This window comes from Rhinopithecus bieti, unplaced genomic scaffold (assembly GCF_001698545.2).
Source record: "Rhinopithecus bieti isolate Rb0 unplaced genomic scaffold, ASM169854v2 scaffold_2453, whole genome shotgun sequence".
Taxonomy (NCBI): domain Eukaryota; kingdom Metazoa; phylum Chordata; class Mammalia; order Primates; family Cercopithecidae; genus Rhinopithecus; species Rhinopithecus bieti.
Window position 1 is genome coordinate 2,760,767 of NW_016804447.1, and position 25,058 is coordinate 2,785,824.

General features: G+C 36.8%; 1 pseudogene; it reads left to right on the plus strand.

The window, feature by feature from the left end:
• Positions 1 to 16,466: 16,466 nt before the first annotated feature.
• Positions 16,467 to 16,938, plus strand: LOC108527202 (60S ribosomal protein L23a pseudogene; annotated as a pseudogene).
• The last annotated feature ends 8,120 nt before the right edge of the window (positions 16,939 to 25,058 follow it).

Below are 25,058 nucleotides of genomic sequence, written 5' to 3' on the forward strand. Positions count from 1 at the left end.
TCTTTTAAAATAAACACTGATTTAAAAATTGAGGGAAAATTCTTGGAAACATAGACTTTCGTCTTCACAGACTCCAAATAGTCAAAAAGCAACTTTAAGAAATTTGATCAACCCAAAGCACAGCTGGGTTTACCCATTCTTAATTATAGTGTTTTCATTGTATATCATGCAAAAATAAACAGCCTTAGGAATGGACTATATTCAGTTATTTTAAAAGAGTGTGGGGGCTTTAATTTAGCTCTACTGCAACTTTTGTCCAAATCCTGGATTTGAGGTAAATTGCATATAGCATTTGAAATGCTTAAAGGTTAAGCACTGTCACTCATCATATTTTATTTTTTAGTTGTCCAGTCATTGCCCCCAAAATTAACAAAATGTTGAGAATTGCCTATTTGAATTTATCCCAAGTGACTCATCCTGACTAGATTTTCATCTAAATGCTTGGTCATCAAAAAATGTGAACTTGGTACCCTTATTTAGTGAAATGACATTTCTGCATGGGGTTAATGCTCATCACAAGCAAACAAAATCAAGTTTTCTTAACCACAGTCTTACTTCTAATTAAATCAATTTAACTAGCTATTTATTCATTCCCTACCAGGGTTCAGGAACTTTGCTAGGCACTGAAAGTTCAAAAACAACAAGATATGTAGTCTCTTATAAGAACTCAAAACACAAAAGGTGAAATGTAGTTAGGCAAACTACTGCAATACAATGTAGCATTTGCCGTAACACATGTAAATCATGGAAGAGAAGACCTGTTTCCTGGAGGACAGGGTGAAGGCTTCTTAGACAAAGGGGACATTTGAATTGGGTCAGTGAGGGTTTCCCTAATGAAAAAGGTAAGCAAGGCATTCTGTGTAAAGAGAATTGGCAAGAATCTAGAGTGTCTTTATGTGACATAGAGTATAAGGTGGAAGGAAGAATGGCCAGAGATGAATCTAGAAAGTCAGGCCACAGTCACATAGACAAGGACTTTGTGGGTCACACTATGGGGTCTGCAGTTTATGGTCACTATCAGATACAGTGAGAAAGACAAATTTCATAGCTGTTTGGAGAATAAGTTTTAGGAGTGTGTGTGTTTATTAATATTCTCCAAAAATACATACTGCAAAAAGTAACATAGTTACACAAAAATGTAAAATAAATGCAGAAAAAGTTACAAGCCAGTTTTGGCAAGCACAATTGCTGTAGTGACTTGAGGATAGCCTCTATGAGGATAGGATCCAAGGCTGACTTACTGACTGCCTTGCCCAGGCCCTTAGCATAGCATACAGAACATCAGCTGGTAAGCAGTAAGAATTTGTCCAGTGAATGAAAGACAAGTGTGAAGGTCATATTGTATTGATATGAACCAGTGTAATAAGTCACTAATGAACCTCAGAAGATGGAAGATTCACAGGGGTGATTCCTGGGAAAACACATCTGAAAGGCAGCTTCAGATTTTTCAATCCATTTACATCAATCTGCAGGGAAGGAGAAGGAGGTAGACTGTCTCCTCAAGGCTGGATCAATAGCTGTTGGGGCAGCCTCTTAATCATGTTACCTCCTATGTGCTGCTCACCCAGTTTCTATTCGTTCCCCACTGGTTCTGTGTTCAGACTTCCAAAACTGCCCTCCTAGTGAAAGGCAGCAGCACTGACCTAGGAAAGAAGTGATATTCTGTCTTGTGAACCATTAGTCTCTTTCTTCCGCCCCTTCCCTCAAATGACACACTCACCCTTTACATTAAGGATCTAAAAGCAGCATAGGACAGAGGAGGGAACACAACCACTATTGACTTTGATCCATTTTAGTTATATGAGGTTCGCTGAGTCTCAGTTTCTACTTAGTAAAATGGGCACAAAAATAATGACTACTATGAAAAGATTTAATTCGATGAGATCATGATGCTGAGTAAGTGCTCACTCTCTTATCTAGATCTCTCCTTTCCCATTCCATAGGCTGCCATGTGGCAGCTCTTGTCTTCCTATCACAAGGGAAGGAATGTATCTTCAAGTATAAGCAATTAAATGGAAACTCACTCTCAGCTTTTCACCATGAGAGAACTTTGTAATTGTGAAATAAATTTATTAGTTTTTTGTTGAGGAATAATTGCATGAAGAGTCACCTACCACTTCCAAAAGTGAATAACAATGTTCAGGAAGACTCCAATATAATGCTTTAATTATGGCAGAAAGGTGCTTTAATTCTGCAAGGACACACACCGTGTGAAGTGTGTAAGTAAAGACTGTGTTTCACAGACATTCAACAGCATGTAGCACTGTTGGCTAGAGAACAGATACTGCTTTGCAATGCCTCCCACAAGCCAAGACCAGTTAGTTACTGACCAGGCCAGGAAGGCAAAAGCAGTTCCTCCTGGAAGATTCAAAACTCTTCTGATGCTTAGTGTTCACTCAAGGATTTCCGATGGCCTGGCTGAACATTCTGTAAATGATATGGCAGTTTAGAACATGCCTACTCAATTTCTCCTTTGCCAGGGATCAGACCTGCATTTTTTTTTTTTTTTTTTTTTTTTTTTTTTTTTTTGCAAATTTCCCAGCTCTGTCTCCATTTTCTCTTACAGTTGTGTTCTCTAATGCAATTTCTGCATATTTAACCCTGTCTCAGTATCTGTTTCTTGGAGGACTGGAATAACACACTAAAAGAGCCCCACGAGAGTTATCTTCTGCTCTAAACGGTTATTAATGTCTTCACCTTTGGCCGGGTGCGGTGGCTCACGCTTGTAATCCCAGCACTTTGGGAGGCCGAGGCAGGCGGATCACAAGGTCAGGAGATCCAGACCATCCTGGCTAACATGGTGAAACACTGTCTCTATTAAAAATACAAAAAATTAGCCGGGCGTGGTGGCGGGCGCTTGTAGTCTCAGCTACTCGGGAGACTGAGGCAGGAGAATGGCCTGAACCCAGGAGGCGGAGCTTGCAGTGAGCCAGGATCGCGCCACTGCACTTCAGCCTGGGCCACAGAGCGAGACTCCGTCTCAAAAAAAAAAAAATCTTCACCTTCAAAGATCAACCTCGCTAATGATCTTTAAGTGACATTTTACATTTACAATATGAAACAAACACGTTGCGTGGCCTACCACAGCTACCACAACTACACATAGGATTAAGTCGAGACTTTAATTCCATTTCATAGCCAGTATAGATACCTATCTATCCTCTCCCTCTCACATATCTCACACCCTAAAATGATTCAATTTCACCATTGCTCAAACATCCTTAACCCACATATTCTTATGTCTTTGCCAATATTGTCTTGGGTCTAAACTGATTTTCAGAATGTCAGCCCACAAACTAAAGGCCCACCTAAATGGCTTCCTTCTCCTGATGCCTCCTCCCATGCTCCCAAGCAGGAGTAACTCCCATATAACTGCTTCTTCTATGGGCATGCAAGTGGCTGAGTAATAACGCTATTTATAGGCATCTCTGATCACACTATGTATGATTCTTTTTGGTGTTTTGCATAGTGCTTGAGAGGCTGATACATTGTAGGATTTCAGTTCAGTAAAAAGACCAAATCAGCAATATACTATAAGGGAAACAGAATGAATTTGGAAATAGGACAATTTGGTTTAAAATTCCAGATCCATCATTTATCGGTTGTGCGATTTGAGATAAATCATTTATTTTTCCTGAGGTATATAAAATGGGATAATAGGCCTCATACGACAGAGACTTTATGAGGATTCAATGTGAGAAGGCTTCTATGTTGCAATCATTCAGCAAACTGAGTGCCTACTGTGATCCGTGCACTCTGTTACATCCTGAGGATATTTCAGTGAATGAGAGAGGGTGCTTTATGTCAGAAAATTTTATTTCAGTTATGTAGAAAGACAATAAATAGTTAACTATTTTTTAATTTGCAGATTATCATGACTTTTAGGAAGAAAATAAACAGGATGCTGTGCTAGATAATGATGAGAAGGACAGGCTGCAGACTTCAGGATGAGCAGGAAAAGTGTCTTTGAAGAAGTGCTAGACAATGTACGTGGTATGTGCTCCCTATCAGTTAGGGTTCCACCAGAGAAACAGAACCAGTGTGACACATACACACACACACACACACACACAATTACATTGTACAATTATTTCTCAGCAGAAAGAAAATACATGTATTTCAATTTTAGACACAAAATCTAATTGCAAACACACATGTGCATATATAGTGTGTGTGAGTGTGTGTCTGTGTTTATTGCAAGTAATTGGCTTATCACGGGGGTTAGCTAGGCAAGTCCTCAATAGGACAGGCTGGAAACTCTCAGGCAGGAGCTGAGGCTGTAGTACACATGTGGAATTTCTTTTTTTTTTTTTATAGGAAAACTTCAGTTCTTTTAAAACCTTTCAACTGATTGGATGTGGCTCACCCAAATTATCAAGATTAATCTCCTTTACTTACAGTCAAGGATTGTACATGTTAATCACATTTACAAAATACCTACACAGCAACATCAAGATTAGTGGTTAACGGAATAACTGAGTATGGTAGTCAATTCAAATTGACTCATAAAATTGTTCATCACATGCTCTGAGATGTTAATCCCTTAACTATGAATTTCTTAAAGCATACTTTTGAGGATCTAGATGTATAATCAGCTTTTCCAATGCAAATCTCTCCCAACGCTTTGGTAACATCTTTCATATCAAAATCACAGTGAATAAGGATTTTAGAAAGAAAGGTATTTTGTCTTCCTGAGATATTGTAAGATTCTACACTATGGCAGCTGAGCAGGCTGACCTCTAGGCCATTTACCGTGGTTAAATATGCAAAAAATAGTAGAAATGATTTTATTGCTCTAAAACACCCAGCAGGCAGCACAACTATCAAATATCTTTACATACTTATAAGTAAAAACTGTATTTCCTTCTGTGTTGTACCTCACATTTTTGATTCTACATAAATGATTTAATATTCATTTCATATTTTAAATACCTAACTTTTCTATATTAAAACTGAATTGAAAGCATATTTATTTTGCAAGTAAATAGTAAGCAAAATGTGAGTCAAAAGTCCCAGTTAAAACCAGTGTAGAAAGTTCATTAAATACATGTTAAATGAACACAAAATATAAACTGTTACCCCTCTTCATTTATCAAGCATAAATGCTCTTGTGTTTAATTTTATCACAGAAAATAGAATATTAAATTAATGGCAGCTTGTTTCCTTCCTCCCTCCTGCCTTGGTTCTTAAATGCCGAATAATAGTGTCTACTCTCTTGGTTTTTTAAATGTAGACCTTGGTGTCTCTTGCCAATTTTTCCCCTGGGAATTAGGGAGCATCACTTCTGGCAGCACTCCATAAAGATGTCAGAAACCATATTGATCAAGGAAGGCAGAATGGCCTGTGGACTCAATGCAATTCATTATTGATTAGGCAGGCCACTCTGTCATGTTAACTGGAAACTAATGCTTTCACTTGAGTTTGAAGTCACCCTCCTTTCAGGTGGAGGGAGTTTGGTTTAACCCAACTGTTTTTTCAAGTGCATATCTAGCTCCAAGTCTAACCACAATGTTCTGTCTGTATCCTTAATGCAGAGTAATTCTAGTCATCTTGAACAGGCCAGCTGTAACCCATAATTGGTACTTTGAGGTCCAGTGTTTCCCTCTGACCACACAATGGAAGGTTGGAATAGTTTTGTAATTCAGAGTTATGCTTTCATCTAAGGTGATTTTGCTTTCCTTAACACCATTTTCACCCCTGCTCTCTCTCCTAAAATTATTTTTAGTCCACATCATAAACCAAAAGTAATCTCATTAACTGCTCAGAGGAAAATATCTCTCATGTGAAGTAATATGATGCTGAAATTTCAGGATCATTGTAACTGTTATAAAGATGTGTAGTTCAGTAAAGATGATAAATTATGAATTAATATTATATTGCATAACAAAAGGTAATCTAATTTTACAGAAAAAAAATTGGAAACATGGTAGGAGAATAAAACAGATGAGTAAACTGAGGAATGGAAAGATACCAGAATTACTCAGATTCCTCCAGCTAGGCATGGCAATTTTTAATACCCCATTGCTTGTTATTATATCACCATCTTGGTGTTTTGAAAAACATTTCTGAATGTTTCTGCAAAACTCCCTGTGGATAAGATTTTTAAAACCAGTATGTTTGGTGAAAGCCATATATCCTAACCCTTGCCAAATAATACATAATGCACATTAATAAAGACTTCACAGCAAAGAATCTTGCGTTCGTGTTGCCCAAACTCATTTTAATGTCTTTCTTATTATATTTTATTATTGTTATATGTAGTTTTTAGGCAATTAATAACCTGAGGACGTAGTGTTCTCTGGAACACATTTTAGGAAATATTATGCCAGCTTTTACAGCAGGTGTAAAGGAGTTGGGGGCAAAACCAGGAAAACATTGCCCACGGAATTAAATGGGGAAAAGAAGTTTCGAAGAAGGGATAGACAGTAGTGATTCACAGAAAGATAAAAAAGAGAAGGGGTAGCCAGGCGTGGTGGCTCACACTTGTAATCCCAGCACTTTGAGAGGCAGAGGCAGATGGATCACCTGAGGGCAGGAGTTCGTGACCAGCCTAGCCAACGTGGTGAAACCCCGCTTCTACTAAAAATACAAAAATTAGCCAGGAGTGGTGGTGTGTGCCTGTAATCCCAGCTACTTGGGAGTCTGAGGCAGAAGTATTGCCTGAACCCAGGAGGCGGATGTTGCAATGAGCCGAGATCGTGCCACTACACTCCAACCTGGGTGACAGAGTGAGACATCGTCTCAAAAAAAAAAAAAAAACAAAAAATAAAAAAATAAAATCCCAGAAGGCTTTAAAAAAAACTTGAAAGGTTGATTTAAAAATTTGTAGAAAATGCAAATGACCTAGATTTTCCAAGACAATTTTGAAAAATAACAAAACTGGAGAAATAACACTACCTGACTTCTAGATTTTATAAAGGCACTGTAATAAAGGTAGTGCAGCATCGGTGCCATGATAGAAGATAAGTAAGTCAATAAGTCAATATTCCAGAGATAGAGGAAAATTTGAATCTTTATATTGAGAAACCAGAGAGAGTGGGCAGAATGGGATGGCACCTCAGGGAGTCCTGCATCCTGCCTTATGACAGTAGAAAACAGCCAAGAGAAACACACCTTTGCTCCATGTACAGGCTTAATGTTCACCACAAGGACACTGAGCTTAGCTCTGCTTTGAAGTCAGGGTCTAGCTGGTTTCTTTGCTACTGTTTTTTAAGGCACCATATAGTTTATGGATTGTGTGCAATGTTCAAGGTAATCTGTTTAGCACAAGTGTTTGATATTGTCATAATCTCTAATTGCTGGCATTTCCTAGAACTTGGATCACTCTTCGTCATGCATCAGGATTTTTCAAAACACAATTGTTGAGAAAGATCTGTACATCTTTTTATTATGACAGATAGTACTGTTTGGACAGAAATCACATGACACTATCTCATAGCATAAATTGTGTTCACAAAGAAAAATATTTATTTGTTCAAAAGAGATTCCATGGAGTTCCTTATTAAACAGTGTGTTGTGAGCTGAAACCTCCTCAAAAGAAATTTGCTTATTAATTCATAAAATGCATTAAATTTTAGTAATCAAGATATATTTATAGAGCACTAAAACTGTGTTTGTCAATATAAGATGTTCAGGAGAAGGCATAACAAATACTAAGAAGTGGTAGAAATACAACAGAATATTTAACATAACAGGGACAAACTAAGGGTGTATAGAAGGATGTAAAAAGTGTTTTAAGATCCCAGAGGGAGGAGGATGGGAAAAGCTTCCCTCCAAAGATGACATTTGAACTGTTTCCTAGGGAATAAATATGAGTTTGACTGAGGAGTGGAACACATCACAAACAGCAAGATGAGTATGTACTAAAGTACAAAATTCAGGCTGTTGTGTTTTTAGAGAGGCAAGGAATTTGGTGAAGCTGGAGCACAGGTTTACCTGGGGTAGGTGGGGGATGAAGGGCCATGAAGTGAGATAAGAAAAAATAAATAAATAAATAATAAATATCTTTTTTGTTTACGAAAAGGGAAACCAGAGGAGATTTCTAAGAAAAAGTGACAACAGAATGAAGCAGATGGCTAATTTAGAAATACTATGACAGTAGGGTAACAGAAATGGTCTGAAAGGAGTAAGTAGTGGAAGGCAAATAACACATATAAATCTCTGAATTAACATTTTATCTCCTGTAAATATTTATAATTTTTGAGAGACAAGAATTTTGATTTCTGAGAAAATGCATTAGACCTTGTCAAAATCTAGAGCTGATGATAAATGCACTTCTAGAATATGGCTCTGTAAAGGAACATGCCCAGCAGCCACTCGGGTTTGAGAGTGTTAGTAGTCCCAGACCGAGGAGGAGGGCATCTCTCCAGAGTCCTTCAAAAAGAGTGGGTAAAGTTCATCATTTTTGAAAGTACATAGTGAGAATTCTGGATGCATAATCTGTTTTGTGTTAGACCAAAAGAGGTTTGCTCTCTGAGACATGTTTCAAGACAAAGTCTGATACTGCTTGGACAAATATCATCAAGGCTAATCAGAAAAGATTACTGTTGTTTTATGGTGATATATGATAGAAAAAATTCCATAGTGTTCTTTTTTTTTTTTTTTTTAAATAGATTTTAGCTGATGAGGTTTATGTTTACAGTAAAACCTCACAAAGCTCCAAGAAGAAAGCTCCAAGAAGAATCCTTGGCTTGTATCCTGATGTCAGTAAGCTCCTGGCATTGCCATCTGAAGGCGTGAAAAACACTTCTAACACATTCAGTTTGGCCTTTTTAACTCTTAAATTGGATGGACTGTGTGAACCTGTAACTGACTGCAGAGAGCATAGTTATCCAAATACCTGGGGACCTGATCCCGTGTGAAACGCAGATCTTGTTTACTTTAGCCTTCTACTTCAACCAAAACCAAATTGCAGTGTGTGAAAAAAACCTCATATTTTGTTTTAATTTTTTTTCAAGTCACTGTTGACTATTTCCCCCAGGATGTTATTTTGGTTATCTTCTTGATGATGATGTTTTTACTAAAGAAATTCAATTAAAAAAATTCTTCACTAGGAGTTAGGCAGCATGCTAGATACTAATTCAGCGATGACTAAGACATTCCATGAAACTACCTGTAAGTTTCGGGAGAGAATGTGGATGTGCATAGTTTCCTGGAAAACCAGTAGGCAATGATGGTCCACAATCTCTTAACTAGAATTCTTAAATCCAGAAAGCCCTAAGAACAGATTTGTCGGCAAAATGCCATGACATGATGGAAATGCGGTTATTTATGCTCTTCCTTCCATTGTAGTGAATATTTGTACATTTTGCTGTATTGATCTGTTTAATTACTAAGTGCTGTTCCCCACAAACACTGCTATAGGTGTTACACAAAAAATGACATATATCCTACATTATCGTTTTACATTTTTTTTTTTTAAGACAAGTTCTCACTCTATTGCCCAGTCTGGAATGTAGTGGCACCATCATGGCTCACTGCAGCCTTGACCTCCTGGGCTCAAACAATCCTCCTGCCTAAGGGTCCCGAGTAGCCAGGACTACAAGCACATGCTATCATGCCCAGTTAATTTTTAAATATTTTTGTAGAGATGGAACTCAAGATCAGCTTAGTCTCAAACTCTTGACCTCAAGCAATTCTTCTGCCTAGGCCTCTCAAAGTGCTGTAATTATAGGCATGAGTCACTGCACCCAGACTGTCTTTTTAAAATCTGAAAAATTCTGAGTTCTGAAACACATCTGACTTTGAGAATTTTGCATAAGGGAGCATGGATCTATATTTCCCTCTTTCAACGTTGTTAAACCTTGTGACATGTGAAATCAGCGGTGTACATAAAACTATCTGCATCACCCGAAATCTTTTATTTCACAGACTGCTTTTAAAGAGTGAAGGTTCCTCAGACTTCCTACAGTTTTCTTGGTAATGCTATTAAAAAAAGCCTCGTCATAATGTAAAAGTATTCTTTTTCAAGTTAACGTCTCTATAGTGCAAGGTAAGTTTTTCAAAACTGTCTTTTCCCTCTGTGACTTGTCTTTCGTACTTTTCTGCAGGTTGCTGTGGACCTTCGTGTAACACTAGCAAGCTGGAGGACCCACTTGAGAACCATGATTTGAAAGGACTACTTTAGATGGTATATTAAATAGCACAAAGGCAAAATTAAATATTGCCTCTCACTTTTGCATATGGCACAGAACCAAGATCCTCCCTTATTCTTAACTGGGCCCTGGGTTGAATTAGTTCCTTATGTGCCTGTTTGTTTTTTTTTTGTTTTTTTTTTTTTTCAGTTTTGCAGTTCTTTCTGTACCGCCACAGAAATGAATAATAAAAGCCGAACTAAGTCTTACCAGAAAAACACAACAGGATTCAAAAGGTGGAAATTAAATCCCTCAACTCTTGTGAGGCAAACATTTAAAAAATATGAAGAGATTGATCTCCCTTTTGTATTTTGGCACACCTCATATTATCTGCATCAATGTAGCTTCTTCACCAGATCTTAATCATTTGGCAAAACTACTTAAAGGCTCAGTTCAAGGACTTATTCATAGTTCTGAGTTCAAGTCACAGGAAGAATAATATCTGCTTCTCACTGAATTCAAGTTTATGATTTCCAAGACTGGACCTCCCTTAAAATAGCCATTTTGTATATGGGTGTATAAGTGTTGAAGGTAACATCACCAGTTGAGCATTTGTTTATACTAAGAAGATGTATTCACAAAAAATAGAAGTTTGACAATCTTGGGTACTATTATCAAGGATTAAAATATTAAAAACTAACCCTGAATTCATTACCTGATATGTGCTATTTATCTCCAACTTTAGTCATATCCTCCTTTTGTACAAATTATCTATTCCATAGGATAGTCTTACCTTTGCTATTGTCCATCATGAGCCACTGGCTTAGGAATTTCCTGTGTTTTTCTATGATCCAACAATTAAAATGTATTTGATATATATCAATATGTTTAGGGTTTGTATTGGCTACAGATTATTCAGAGGAATAAGGGTGTGTGTGTGTATGCATGCGTATGTGTGTGTGTGTGTGTGCACATTTGATATCTGATGCTTGCTGACTATCTGATATGAAGATCTACATGTTAGGCGAAGGTTAGAAAGGATTACAATTCTTAAAATAAGAGGGTTTTAGTTGTGAACATGATGTTTTGAGAGGTGATTTTCAAACTGTTTTCCACAGAACCATAGCTCTTAGGAGAGGTCCCTTGACACTTGATCCCACTTTAATATTTTAACTGCGTTAATTGTTAAGGCAAACATTCAAATGTGTTATATACTAAATTTTAATACATTGTAGTCCGCCAGCATATTGACTTTTGCTGCCAGGTTAATTCATTTTTGGGCAAGCCTTAAGGCAAAAATCTTTCTTACCATGGCTGGGACTGTATTTGAACTTGAAAACGCAGGTCAATGATTCAGATGGTCTCAGCTCTGCACTGGGTTTTCTTTCTTGTAACTCACACCTGTGCATGTGTAGACACACACACATACACACACATAGACAATACAAGGTTGCACTCCTATTTGTCTGAGAGTTAGGATGGCCTATTTTCTAAACAACTCGGTAAATTATAAAAATAAATTGAATGCCAAGGTTGATTTGACTTCAACAGTCACCTAAATTACTGTCTGAAAGTTTTGTGTGTGTCAAACAGAATTTTCACATTTTTTTTTTACCTCGTCTACTTCCATGCTGTTTGAATGTTTGCAAGATATATATGCCTTATTATTGTCAAAAAGAAAAAAATTAAAAATTGTACTTACAGCCATGTTAATTTTAACTGATAAGTATTCAGACCATGGATATAAATTGTTGTTTCATCTCTTACTGCATTTGTGTACCTGGTAAGAAACTTAACATTACCTCTCATCTACCGCTTCAGCAGTGAAGTGATCTCTCTGTTTGTTTGTAACAGTGATCTCTCTGTTTGTTGCAGGGTTAAATGTGGAGACTGAGAACAATTCTTGATTTAACAATAGATCTTCTTCAATATACGCTCTTTTAATTATGAAATACTTTAAAAGTGTTCAAGTGTATAAAATACTTTACATGTGTTAAAGTTACTTTTGAAAACAAATCAATTAAAATGTATGAAGCTTTGTTGCTTGATATCAAGTAATGTGTTTCAAAAATTATATTACCTAGGGTTTCCACAGCTTTTATTCAAGTCACAGGAAGAAGAAACAAACAACCAAATAAACTTAGGGAAAAATCTGCTTCCCATGGAATATACAAGAGATATAAAAGGGTTAAGAGCTAAGTTCTACTGGAAATATGCTAACATCAATTATATTTTACATTTTCACAACTTCTCTAAATTGACTCTCCCAGTTTGCAGATGGCATTAAGCCTTCTCTGAGTAGTGAAATGTCAGGCTACGGGTGGAGATGGGGGGATGCACGATGTTATTGTGAGTAGGTGGAAAAGCATTTGGATGAGTTACAGAGTAGAAGGTAACTGGTTGCAAGGGGGAAAACTGTGCACCATAGGATGCCCATGAAGCTGCCCCAGAGCAACCACTCACAAAGCAGGAGTAAAAAGGGTAGTTCTAGTGGGAGAGTGCCCAATGAAAGGTGCTCTCAGTGCTGCTGACAATAAAATGATGGGCATTAATAAGTTTCCTGGAATGTAACACTTAAGTCAATTATTCAAAACCTGGTACCTCTACACCTCGTGCACAATTTGCAAAGCTAGCTATTTCAATAGGAAAAATAAACAAATCTGAGAAATTGGCAACCGAAGTGATCACGTGCCTAAGGGGTTATTTATTTGAGTATAAAATTGACAATGCACTTCCATTTTAAAAGGCATATGTACTTACAATCATCATTAAGAGTTGTCAGGAGGCAAAATAATGATATAAGCAGAATGTACTCCATCAGGCTCTTTAGAAGATACTTAGCAGTGGCCAGCTCTGTGGCAAAGCAAGGTAAATTAGACTACCATCTGACCTTTCACAAAGCAATTGTGTATCTATTATCTCATTTGGTTCTCAAAAGAGTTCCTAGCAGTACATGTGGAGGGAGAGGAAAGATTGGCTGGCAGGGAGTTTTATTAGAGTGTTCTGCATATTGTACCCAGCCACTTGTATTCTCAAGCACCATTAATAAGGATGGCATTCTGTGGGAAAATCGAGGCATTAGATATCTTTATAGGTGGATCTATGAATTATTTTGGCAATTTTAAAAAGCTTTTAAAAAAGTCTATTTTCCCCCAAGTGCATATTATTGTGTGTTTCCTATAGTTTAGTATTTTAGTTTCTCAAATGGAAACATAAATTAGCTTATTATAGACAATTACTTATTTTTGCAGCAACTTCTTTTTTCTGGATTGAAATTTGAATGTAGGAAACTTGTCTTTTCTTCCAGTTTTACATTTAATAGACAAACTTTCCTATATCTAAGGTTTTCCATTTCTTTGTATTGTCAAATATCATTCAGAATGCCCAGTCATAAAATTTTGCATTGTATCAGTTAATTTTTATATTTTATTCCTGGTAGTTCCAAGTGATGACATCTGAACTGAAATTAAAACCAATTAATGTTGAAGTCATTGTGATGCAAATCAGAACTTTCTGTGATTGGACACATGATCCTAAATCTTGTTTATTTTGCTCTAAATAATTGTTGAATATTCTTTTTTTTTTTTTCTTTTTTTACATCAGACTGATATAGTCCAAGTGGAACCAGCTGATCTCATTGAATAAAAACCTTTGATTTTCATTTGAAACTGCGATACTGTGAGAACAAAACGTGGCGATTTTCTGGCATAAAAAACTGCAGAGATATTTTAACAGAATGCAGAAACATCTGGGGAGTTAACCATTGTACAGATGGGATTTACATATACCTTACTTTCTGTGGGCCTTCCTTCAAAGTTCTCTCAATTATCAGAATCATACCAGAGTTGTACCAGAAATTCTTTGTTCTCCATGAGCTGAGACAGCAATTGCAACATAACTGAATCTTGATAGTGGTTAAAAATTTCCTGCACAAATACAAACACACAAACCAAGAACAGCAACAACAAAATCCAGACATAGAATGTCAAATGCAATGTTTTTATAAAAGAAATGTACCCCTTACTTTTCTTCACTTATTTTTATCTATGATTATTATGCCCATTTTCATAAATTTGACCCAATTTTTTACATTGAAAGCTCAACATGTTCCATTCACTATGCAAAGCCTTTCAGATTACCAGCAAACCATGAGAAATAGATTTCAAACAGAAGAGTGAAAAATTTATTATAAAGGTTAGAAAAAAAATGAGACATGGAGTGCAGGAAACTGAACTGATATATTCTATATCGAAGATTTGGGAAGTGTTGCATTTGCTATTTTGATGAGGAAGTGATCTGTAGAATTAGTTGGCTCCCTAATGTTTCCAGCTCATGTTAATCACATAAGGACAGAGACTGTTAAAGTAAATAAGCCAGTTTTGTGGTAGGGAGGGTATTTAATTCTTTTCATTCTTGAATTCAAGCACACAGCAATAAATAATGCACACACACTTTTGGACAAAGCAAAATTTAATTAGAAAAAAATAAATTTTGTGTCATTCCCTAAATGAAGAATAGTCTATGTAATGTACATAGTATACATTATTAATTGCCCATGTGGGGATGAAATTAATTCCATTTAGAAAGTTATTTTTCCTCTTAAGTCAGCAGAAAGTATAATTATGCACATTTTGAATAAAGGTATATATTTTTTATTCATGCCCATAGTATGTTAGAAATGATGAAATATTAACATATGAGGAAGAAGGGAAACAGCATGGAAAAATAGATAAAAGTATTCAAAATGCCTTGTTTGAATAAGCAACCATTTATGAACAGTATGAATGTAGACTTTTATGCAGAGACTGAAGAAGCACCGCAGAGGAGGCTGTAGCCGAACCTTGGTCATGAGTATGAACAACCTGACTGATGAGGTAAAAGGGTTGTTTTTTAGAAACAGACAAAATATGGAGGGAGATATGAATGAGAGATTTCTCAGCACTAACTTGTTTATTTCCCATTTTCTGAGCATGTCTTGTATTTTCTTACCTCTGCACCCTTACTGGACACAATCCTGTATTCCTCTGATGCTCGCCTATTGTCTCAGAGATTTCCCATGTGGAAATTCTATGCAGACATTAAACTCAAGCTTAAATGCTGCATTCTCCACAGAGATTTTCTAATCCCTCAGGCTCTGACCCCTACCATCTCTAAACTCTTTTAACAGTTTATAAAACACCCCATGTTAATTAGTCATTGCTCTACACTAGGAAAGACCTTTATATATATACATGAGTGCATAGAATTTTTGCCAAAAGCTTTATAAGTCCATTATTCTCTTTTTAAATATGGTGAAATAGGCTTAGCAAAGTTAATAACCTGTTGTAAGTTGCTTAGCAAGAGGAGGATTTGGATTCCAACCAAGCTCTATTTTATTTTATTTCATTTCATTTACATTGCATTCTCTTTCTGGTAACAACTTTCCATGACTTCTATATTTCTTTACCAAGTAACACTTTGGGTTGCAAGCAATAGAAATCTTTCACAAACTAAATTAACCATTCATGAGGACATTTTAATAATATCATGCAGTTATATCCCAGAACTTAAGCACGAGCAGGGCAATGGACCATCACAAAGGAGAGGCATCAAAAGTTGACCAATCACAAGGTGGATTGAGAATTCTCCATCTGGGATTGGTTCCCTGCATCTCTTCTATCCCTGCCACAATGTGGTATGAGTAAGACAGACCTTAATTCCAGGTTCAGGATGTATCCTGTTAGTCTAAGACACCCAGGATGATCTCAATCCTAGGTATTAGACAATCAATGTTTGGCCTTCTCTGGCTACAGCAATGATACAGCAATGATTTTTTTTTTTTGAATATGTGACCAAGTGGGCCCAATCAAAATGGCACCTGAAATATTTTCTGATGGCTGAGAAAAGAGAAGTTCTCTTCTTTTGATGGATGATTTCTGGATAAGGCTTGGAATGATTGTCAGTTTACTACCACGAGGAAAGCTGGTCTGAGGTCAAAGCCAGTAAATGGAATAGGGTGGAGACTCACAGGTAAATAGAGCCAAGCCCAAATCAAACTGTTCCTGAATTCCTGAATTTTATGTGGTATGGTACATTATCACTCCAAAGTACTTACTGCCTATCCCACTAAGAATTATACTGACCCACGCTTTTGACATCAGTCTTTGTCATGAAACCTGCTTTGGTCAATAATACGTGAATTAAAGAAAATGCACATGACTTCTGAGAAGAAGCCTTAAAAGTCAATACATGATTCTACCATTGTCACCAGTACATTCACTTTGTTTTATGCCATGACATATCCTTGGTAGGGGCCGCTCCTTTAGCCTGAACCCCAGAATGAAGAAGACACATGGAACAGAGCCCTGTACTGACATGTAACAGGTAAGACAAAGAAATGTTTGTAGTCACAAGATGGCGCCGAAAGCGAAGAAGGAAGCTCCTGCCCCTCCTAAAGCCGAAGCCAAAGCGAAGGCTTTAAAGGCCAAGAAGGCGGTGTTGAAAGGTGTCCACAGCTACAAAAAAAAGAATATCCGCACGTCACCCACGTTCCCACGGCCCAAGACACTGCGACTCCGGAGGCAGCCCAAATATCCTCGGAAGAGCGCCCCCAGGAGAAACAAGCTTGACCACTATGCTATCATCAAGTTTCCGCTGACCACTGAGTCTGCCATGAAGAAGACAGAAGACAACAACACACTTGTGTTGATTGTGGATGTTAAAGCCAACAAGCCCAGATTAAACAGGCTGTGAAGAAGCTCTATGACATTGATGTGGCCAAGGTCAACACCCTGATTTGGCCTGATGGAGAGAAAAAGGCATATATGTTCGACTGGCTCCTGATTACGATGCTTTGGATATTGCCAACAAAATTGGGATCATCTAAACTGAGTCCAGCTGCCTAATTCTATATATATATATCTTTTCAACATAAAAAAAAAAAAAAGAAATGTTTGTAGTAAGCCACAACAATTTTGGATTTTTTTCTATAGCATAACCTAGTGAAAGCTGACTAATACTATCACCCCTGAACGTTACTGTTAAATAAGCCAATGAATGTCCTCCATAGTCAAAACTGGTATGAGTTTTATGTCATTTTTTTTGAAAATATCTTACCAGAAAAACCCATTTCAATCAGTTAAATAATGTTGTCAACCCTAAGCAGTATCAGGAAAGCCTTTTAACATGAAAACTTCCCAAAGATACATCATAATATAATCGTGCATCTGTAATGCCAGATATGTAATTAAGGGTGGTGATAGCTACAAGGATCACCATTTCTGTGGCCATCTCTGTGGACAACCAGACAACATAGAAGAAGCCTTCCTATTTCCTACAATAATCTTAATGAAATGAGGTAAAATGAATTTAATATAATGCATAGAATTTTAGCATTGCTCTGTCAATAATTTTTTTCTCTCATGCGAAATGTTTTCCCTCATTAACAAATAAAATCAAAAGCTGAAGCAAATAAGTGAATCTCTTTGATGCTTATTTCAAAGCATTTCAGAGGAATTAATTACTGCAACACTCTAGGAAATATTTAAGTGCTATTAGTTCTTTTCCATACATGGGAAGGTGGAAACGCTGAAAGTTTAAATAGCTTTCCTGTAGACCACACAGCAAGACACTGGCAGAACTCAGCATTCCTAACCTCGTTGACCTCTACAATCTCAGTGTGGTCTGTAACCTTTTTACATCAGAACATTCACAGGAAGTGGAGACTTTTTACCAAAACATTCCACCAACAGTAAAACACGTAACTTCTTTTAACACTTATTGCCATGTATAGTCTGTTTTGAGTCCATACTTAGGATCAGCAAGATACTAATATTTGAATTAAGTTTCTGCAAGTCCTGCAAATCAGCCAATGTCTGTGCTAGAGGCTTTCTTGCATCAACATAAGCAGAAACCTGCATTGTTCAAGTGTCCTTTGGACACATCTTCTTCCCTCTCTCTAATCAACTGAATTGCCATAGTAGAGCTAGAGAATGAGGATTAGAGAAACACAAAGACCTGCTGAGAATAAATCATTTTTCCTCAAAAGAATATGTTACTTCTACCAAAATTACACTAACACTAATAACAAAATCATTGTCATACCTGTAAATATTATGTAAATTTTAACTTTTTTAATGATTGTATCAGATATATTACACAATGTTAAAATAGGCTCTGCAAACACTAGTGGTTTAGTTAATACAGAAAAAATGGATTCAGATTTAGTTATTAGGAAAAAAAAGATGAATGTAATAGAAATTCCAAGTGCCAGGTTGTACTTAAACTTGTAGTCTCTCCCAGTGAGCTTTGAGCTGACTTTGTAAACTATATCATTTCTTCTAGATGATATGGCAAACATGACAATAGAAATTTAAAATGCATACTATTTTCTTCATTTACTTTTCCCGATTATAAATATTCTGCATAAACATAATATGTTTAATGCTTAAATTTTCATAGTGGTATATATAACAAAAGACTGTAAGTTATAGTATTTTAAAATTTGAGATTTCAATTATAAAAGAAAACCATTTTATTATTTTAATTCTAAAATTATCTAAAATTGCCAAAATTGTACTATCACACCTTTTAATATACCAAAAAAGTACATATCTACTTACTTAATTTAAGAGAAATAGAATTGGCCTAATCCTCAATCTTCCTGGGAAAATTAGCACTTTTTCTCAACTCTCATTAATTCTGTGGAATATCTCTTGTGAACATATTTGTGTCTTGCTTTATTTTTCCCATTGCGCTAATTTTACAATAGCCTACGTTAGTTTTGCCAGTACCGTTGTAGGAGCCCTAAAGTCACAAAATCAGAGAACCTACACATGTGGACAAAAATATGGAAGTCCAAAATTTTAAAGGCAGCAACCACAGTGAACTGGCAAAAGCAGTATACATATTAATCTAAAGAACAACAGCTTAAGGTGGGCATGGTGGCTTATGCCTGTAATCCCAGCACTTTGAGAGGCCGATGGAGGCGAATCACCTGAGATCAAGAGTTCTCGAGACCAGCCTGGCCAACACGGTGAAACCCCATCTCTACTGAAAATACAAAAATTAGCCGGGCTTGGTGGTGAGCACCTGTAATCCCAGCTACTTGGGAGGCTGAGGCGGGAGAATTGCAAAAAAAAAAAAAAAAAAGAACAGCTTAAATAGCATTGCTCTTTTCTGATACTGGAATCTGCTAAGCCAAACTGGAATAGCTGACACAAATAATTACATTCTGCTATGTTATTAAAGTTCAGGTTTATAATCCATTTTGAAACAATTATCATTCCTTTGTCTATTCAAATGTGCAAATATTTTATACCATGAAAAATTCTCAGTCTGAATATAAGCTCTTGTCTTAGAAATGTCACTTTTAGAAGAGCTAGATATTACATAATATCTTACTCACTTCAACTAACTCATCCATTATTTATAATCTATTAAATAAAAATCCAAGCAAAGAGCTCTAGCCTTATGGAGGTGAGGGCTAGGTAACAAAGGTGAATTTTAGAGGAGGCAGGAGGACTACTGTCCCAGGGCTTTGTCAATAGATGCTTGAAGAATGTTTAGTGTTGTGAACGTAGACTTTTGTTTACACATTCTGTGAACTATATGGAACTGGATAAATTATGAGATGGGTTTATGGTATGAAGACAATGCTCTGACAGTGGAAGCCGGGAGAAAACACTGGCCTTTAAATTGAAAAAAAAATTTATTGTGCTAGTTATAAAACACATCACCAAAATTCCACATATATTTTGTCAAAATATCATATCAGCTTTGATAATTGTGGATGCAGGTGCACATATTGTTCTTTTAGCGCTTTTGAAATATTTAACACTGCAAAGAGTAAGGGTTTCTAACATTCACCTTTCAACACAGCCCTGAAATGTTACTGTTTATATTTGAAAACAAAGATCATAACACATTCTCTTAGAAAAAAATCATGACGTGAAATTCAGTTTCAAAATAATATCCTGTGAATACTGAGCAATTTAAAGAGAGATTTATTTCACATGCACACACACACACACACACACACACACATATACAGGCACACACAAAATTTTATTAAAAGTACTAATTCTTCCAAAATCTAGTGGATATTATTTTTTACAGCATACATTTTAAAGAACTTTTCCACAATTCTCTAGGAGAGACGAAGGTAGATGAAGATGATATTGATATATCTTCTTCATGCATGCATTAATTTATGCATCAAATGTAAATTTAGTGCATGCTGTGTGTCAAATTCTGGGGATACAAAATGAAACCACACGTAGTCCTGGCTTCTGAAATTTCATCTGGGAGAGACTGATAAGTCATTATGAAGAATATAGCGTTATGCTGTATTCTCAGGAATTTCTAAAAATTGCCAAAGGGGACCAGAAGAAGAGCGTCTTCATCAAATCTGAGTATTGGAGAATTATTCAAAGAAAAGTCACTTTATACTGTTTTTTCAAGGAGTTACCTGTATATATTAAAGACACCCGTGAGCGTTAGCAAGAGAGAAGTCCAGCCAGAGGGAACAGCATGTGAAACATGTGGAATAGCACAATATGGCCAAGGAGGTTTAGAGTGATTGTGACTGGTGACTGGAGATTAAGCTGAAAGACAGGCAGCAGCCCTCACATGCAAAGCTAAAGAGACTGAGACTACGGAGAGGCACCGATAGTCTCTCAGCCCTGTGTTTAATATCAGATTTATGTTTTAGAAAGGTTGCTCTGGGAGAGGAATAGTAGACAGACCATTAGGTGACCAGCCAGCAGTCATCTCTCTGTTTCTGTGATTTTCCTATTATTAAGCAGCACACTCAGTTAATGACCCAATCTACAAAAGACAGTTCTTTTTTATTTACTCAGTCTGCCTTCTGTGGCACATGTAGCCAACTCTGTACACAAAAGTGTCAAAGGCCTCATTCTTGAAATCTCCTTCATTAACACCAATCTAGAAGGTTAATTTTTTAAAAATGGAGTTAAGGTCTTGTGATTTCTAGAACAGCTGTAAATGAGTTAATTATCATATTTCTGCTCTTGCTAGGCTTCGGAGATCAGAACTTGCAGGGAAGTTAACATGTGGTTCATTTTTTGGCTCACTGGAGTTGCAAAGGCATGAAGAGGGAGAAGTAGAAGAGAAGAGTAGGGAAAGAGGGGAGCTTAGTATCATGAAGTCTCCTAAGAAATGGGGAAAGAGAGACAACATGGCAGGGAAACTAGGAAGTGTGGGCCTGAAAGGAGAGCTGGGAAAAGCTCTAAAGGCATGCTGAGTAGCATGGTAGGAAGAGCTGTGAAATTCAAATTTTGATTTTTATTTGAGAGTTGATTTTGATTTCTACCTTGGGCAAATTACTTATTTCCCTAATCTGTTTCTGTATCAGAATGATACAGAATTAGAGGATCTCTGAAATTCTTTCAAGTTTGAAAATGCTAAAATCCAACTATTTCACAATTTTGCCCAGGGCTGCTCCTAGCACATATACCATGTTCTTGGTTCTTCCCTGACTCCCCAATTTCATTTATGCTCTTCTTCCTGAAAAGAACAGTAGTAGATTAAAAAAATTAAACTCATTTAGTAAATATTTCAGTGATACATATATGTAAAATTGAGTTTGCTTTTAAAAGGAGAGTTGTTGCCCGGGTGCAGTGGCTCATGCTTGTAATTCCAGCACTTTGGGAGACCAAGGCGGGTGGATCACCTGAGGTCAGGAGTTTGAGACCCGCCTGGCCAACGTGGCAAAGCCCGTCTCTACTAAAAATACAAAAATTAGCCGAGTGTGGTGGCGCATACCTGTAATCCCACCTACTTGGAGGGCTGAGGCTGGAGAATTGCCTAACCTGGAGGCGGAGGTTGCAGTGAGCCAAGACTGTGTCATTGCACTCCAGCCTGGTTGACAAGAGTGAAAAACCATCTCAAAAATAATAATAATGTTAATAATAATAATAATAATAAATAATAATAATAATAAAAGAGTTGTTGTATAATAAGGAATTTGTCTTTGTCCAGGATTCCTGGGAGATAACTTTGAAATCCTTAGAATTTCCTGAATGATAGGAGTATTTTTATTATTCATGGTGGGCCCCTGAGACTGCACTTTTTATTGTAATTAGGTAACTCAGGGAAGGCCCCTAAATAGTTTCAACATGGAGGCTGACCATGCCAGAAACACCAATGATTTGAGAGTTGGAACGCTGAGCCACATGACATCAGTCTGACCTCTAACTTCTGGGAAGAGGCTGGAGGCTAGTGATTGAGTTCAATCATGTGGTCAATGATTCAGTCAATCATGCTGATATAATGGAACCCCAGTAGAAACTTCGGACACTGGGGCTCAAGTGAGCTTCCCTTTTTTGTAATAATGCATTGATGGGCCAGGAGAGTGATGCATCCTGAGGATATGGAAGCTTCACTTTTGGGACCCTCCCAGACCTCACCCCGTGTGTCTCTGTCTTTGGCAGGTTCAGATTTGTATATTTTTCTATAATAAAAGTGTATTCATACATATAGTGTTTTTCTGAATTTTGGGAGTCATTCCAGCAACTTATTGAATCTGACGGAATAGTGAGAACCCACAAACTGGCAGCAAGTCATCAAAATAGCAGGTGGCCTGGGCACCCTCAAACTTGTGACTGGTGTCTGATGTGAGGGCAGTTTCATCAGAGGCTGTGCCTCTAACCTGTGAAGTCTGTGCTAAATCTAGGCAGTTAGCCTCAGAATTTTATTACAGGGCTTATTGAATATTTTATCAGATTTAAAAATTTAACTATTAAGACAAATTCAGTGGCACTTTTTTATACTTAAACTCTAGAACATTATGAACTTACATCTCATTCAACATCCATGAAAGAGTTAAATGTAGATACCACAGAAGCACTGCGTCACTTTAAAGGAAAAAAATTAACATTATTTAGTTGCTACAAGAAGAAAACATAAAATTAAGAGACTGTTTTTTGTGACTATCAAACTGGAAAAAAAGGCAGAAAAAACTTTATTTTAAAGAGGAGATCAAACTTCTTATAAGCTTTTATAAGAAGAATTTTAGTGTTATATGGTAAAAAGGAAATAATAAAAGAGTTGATACCAAAATTCTTTAAAATATTATATAAGTTCAAGTATGAGAGAAGTTTATAATATGGCTTACTGGAAGAACATCAATTATATATTTTCAAAATCTGGTAAATAGGTATGGTGAGATCTCATGAGAAATTTCACTGACTTATAAATGCTTGCAGAATTTTTAAATTCATTATAGTGAGATGTAATTGTGACCTACCTAATCGATGTAATACCATTTTTCCTATTTTAGAGGTTACACATTTCTAAAAAAAAAAAAAATGCCAGGCCAAGTCAATTGCTTTTCATACAGCTAATTCATTCAGTAATGAAAGTAAATTGGTATGATGTATATTGATTTTTATGAGACAGTTTAAGCTTGACTTAAAATTTACTTTAATTATTATATACTCTTTATATATTTCAAATGTTAGTTTGTTTTCTGGTGAAAATATTATGTTTTAGGGGCAGGATTTAATTCAGATGAGAAGGCAATCCATTTGATATACAATAACATTCATTGAAAAATAGAAGAACATATAGAAAGATAAATCATTAGAAATACCATCAAATTCTGTTAGACCTCCCCCCACCCACCCCCAGAGACTTGCTACACGTGGCAAGGAAACATGGAGTTACTTTCATCAAAGCACTTAGTATTCAGGTGTCTGTTATCTGTGCTACAGCACCTGTCAATTCCAGAAGTCTGGTGATCATCCTGGTGTGAGGTGGGACTGTAGTAAAGTGATTTGACTTAAAGAGAACGTCCGCATCATGGCTGCTGTCTGTAGAGCTACTACCTCTTTCTGGATGAGAGCCTGTGGGGTGTGAAACCAGAGAGCAGTACTTCCTTGGTTCATTAATCTTTCTGGAAAACTCTGATTCATCATCTAAGGCCCAGAAAACCACACTGGCAAAAAATCACTCCATTACCTAGGTTCCTATAGCTTTTTTTTTTTTCCCATCTCGCTCTGTCGCCCAGGCTGGAGTGCAGCGGTGCGATCTCGGCTCACTGTAGGCTCCACCTCCCGGGTTCACGCCATTTTCCCGCCTCAGCCTCCAGAGTTCCTATAGCTTTTTAAGAGATATTCTAATATAGACATGCATCTACTTACATAGTTTGCTCTTCCAAAATGTCTTGCCTAACAAAAATTTTGCACATTGATCATATGTGTGTATGTTTGTGTGATAGGTCATTTTATGTGTCAACTTGACTGGGCTAAGGGATGCACTAATACATCATTTCTGGGTGTGTCTGTGAAGGTGTTTACAAAAGAGATTAGCATTTGGATTGTTTGACTGAGTGAAGAAGATACCCTTATCAATGTAATGGGAATCCTTCAGTCCACTGAGGGCTTGAATAGAACAAAAAGGTGGAGGAAGGGCAAATTTGCTCTTTCTGCTTGCTAGGAAATTCATCTTCCCCTGCCCTTGGACATCAGTGCTTCTGATTTTTGAGCCCTGGGATTGGCTTCTCTGGTTCTGCAGGCTTCAGGTTTGGACTGGAACTTCGCCACTAGCTTTCCCAGGCCTGGAGCTTTCAGCTGGCAGATTGCAGGACTTCTCAATTTCCATAACTGTGAAAGGCAATCCCTTGTAATAAAATCTGTCTCTCTTCATATATATATATATATATATATATATACACACACACACACACACACACATACACACACACACACATACACACACACTATTGGGTCAGTTTCTCTGGATAATCCTAATATAAAATGTGTATAAATTATATATGTGCATAAAATTATATTATATATATATTCTGTATCTGTTAGGATAAAGGCTAACTTTCTGTAACAAAGAGACCCCCAAAACACAATGGCTTTACCCTTTACACCTGAGTCTCAAGGTGGATGGTTGATGCTGATGAGACTCTTCTGTTTCAAAAAGTAATTCATGGAATCTGTCACTCACAAAGTAATTCCATCTCCTTGTTTTTCTGTG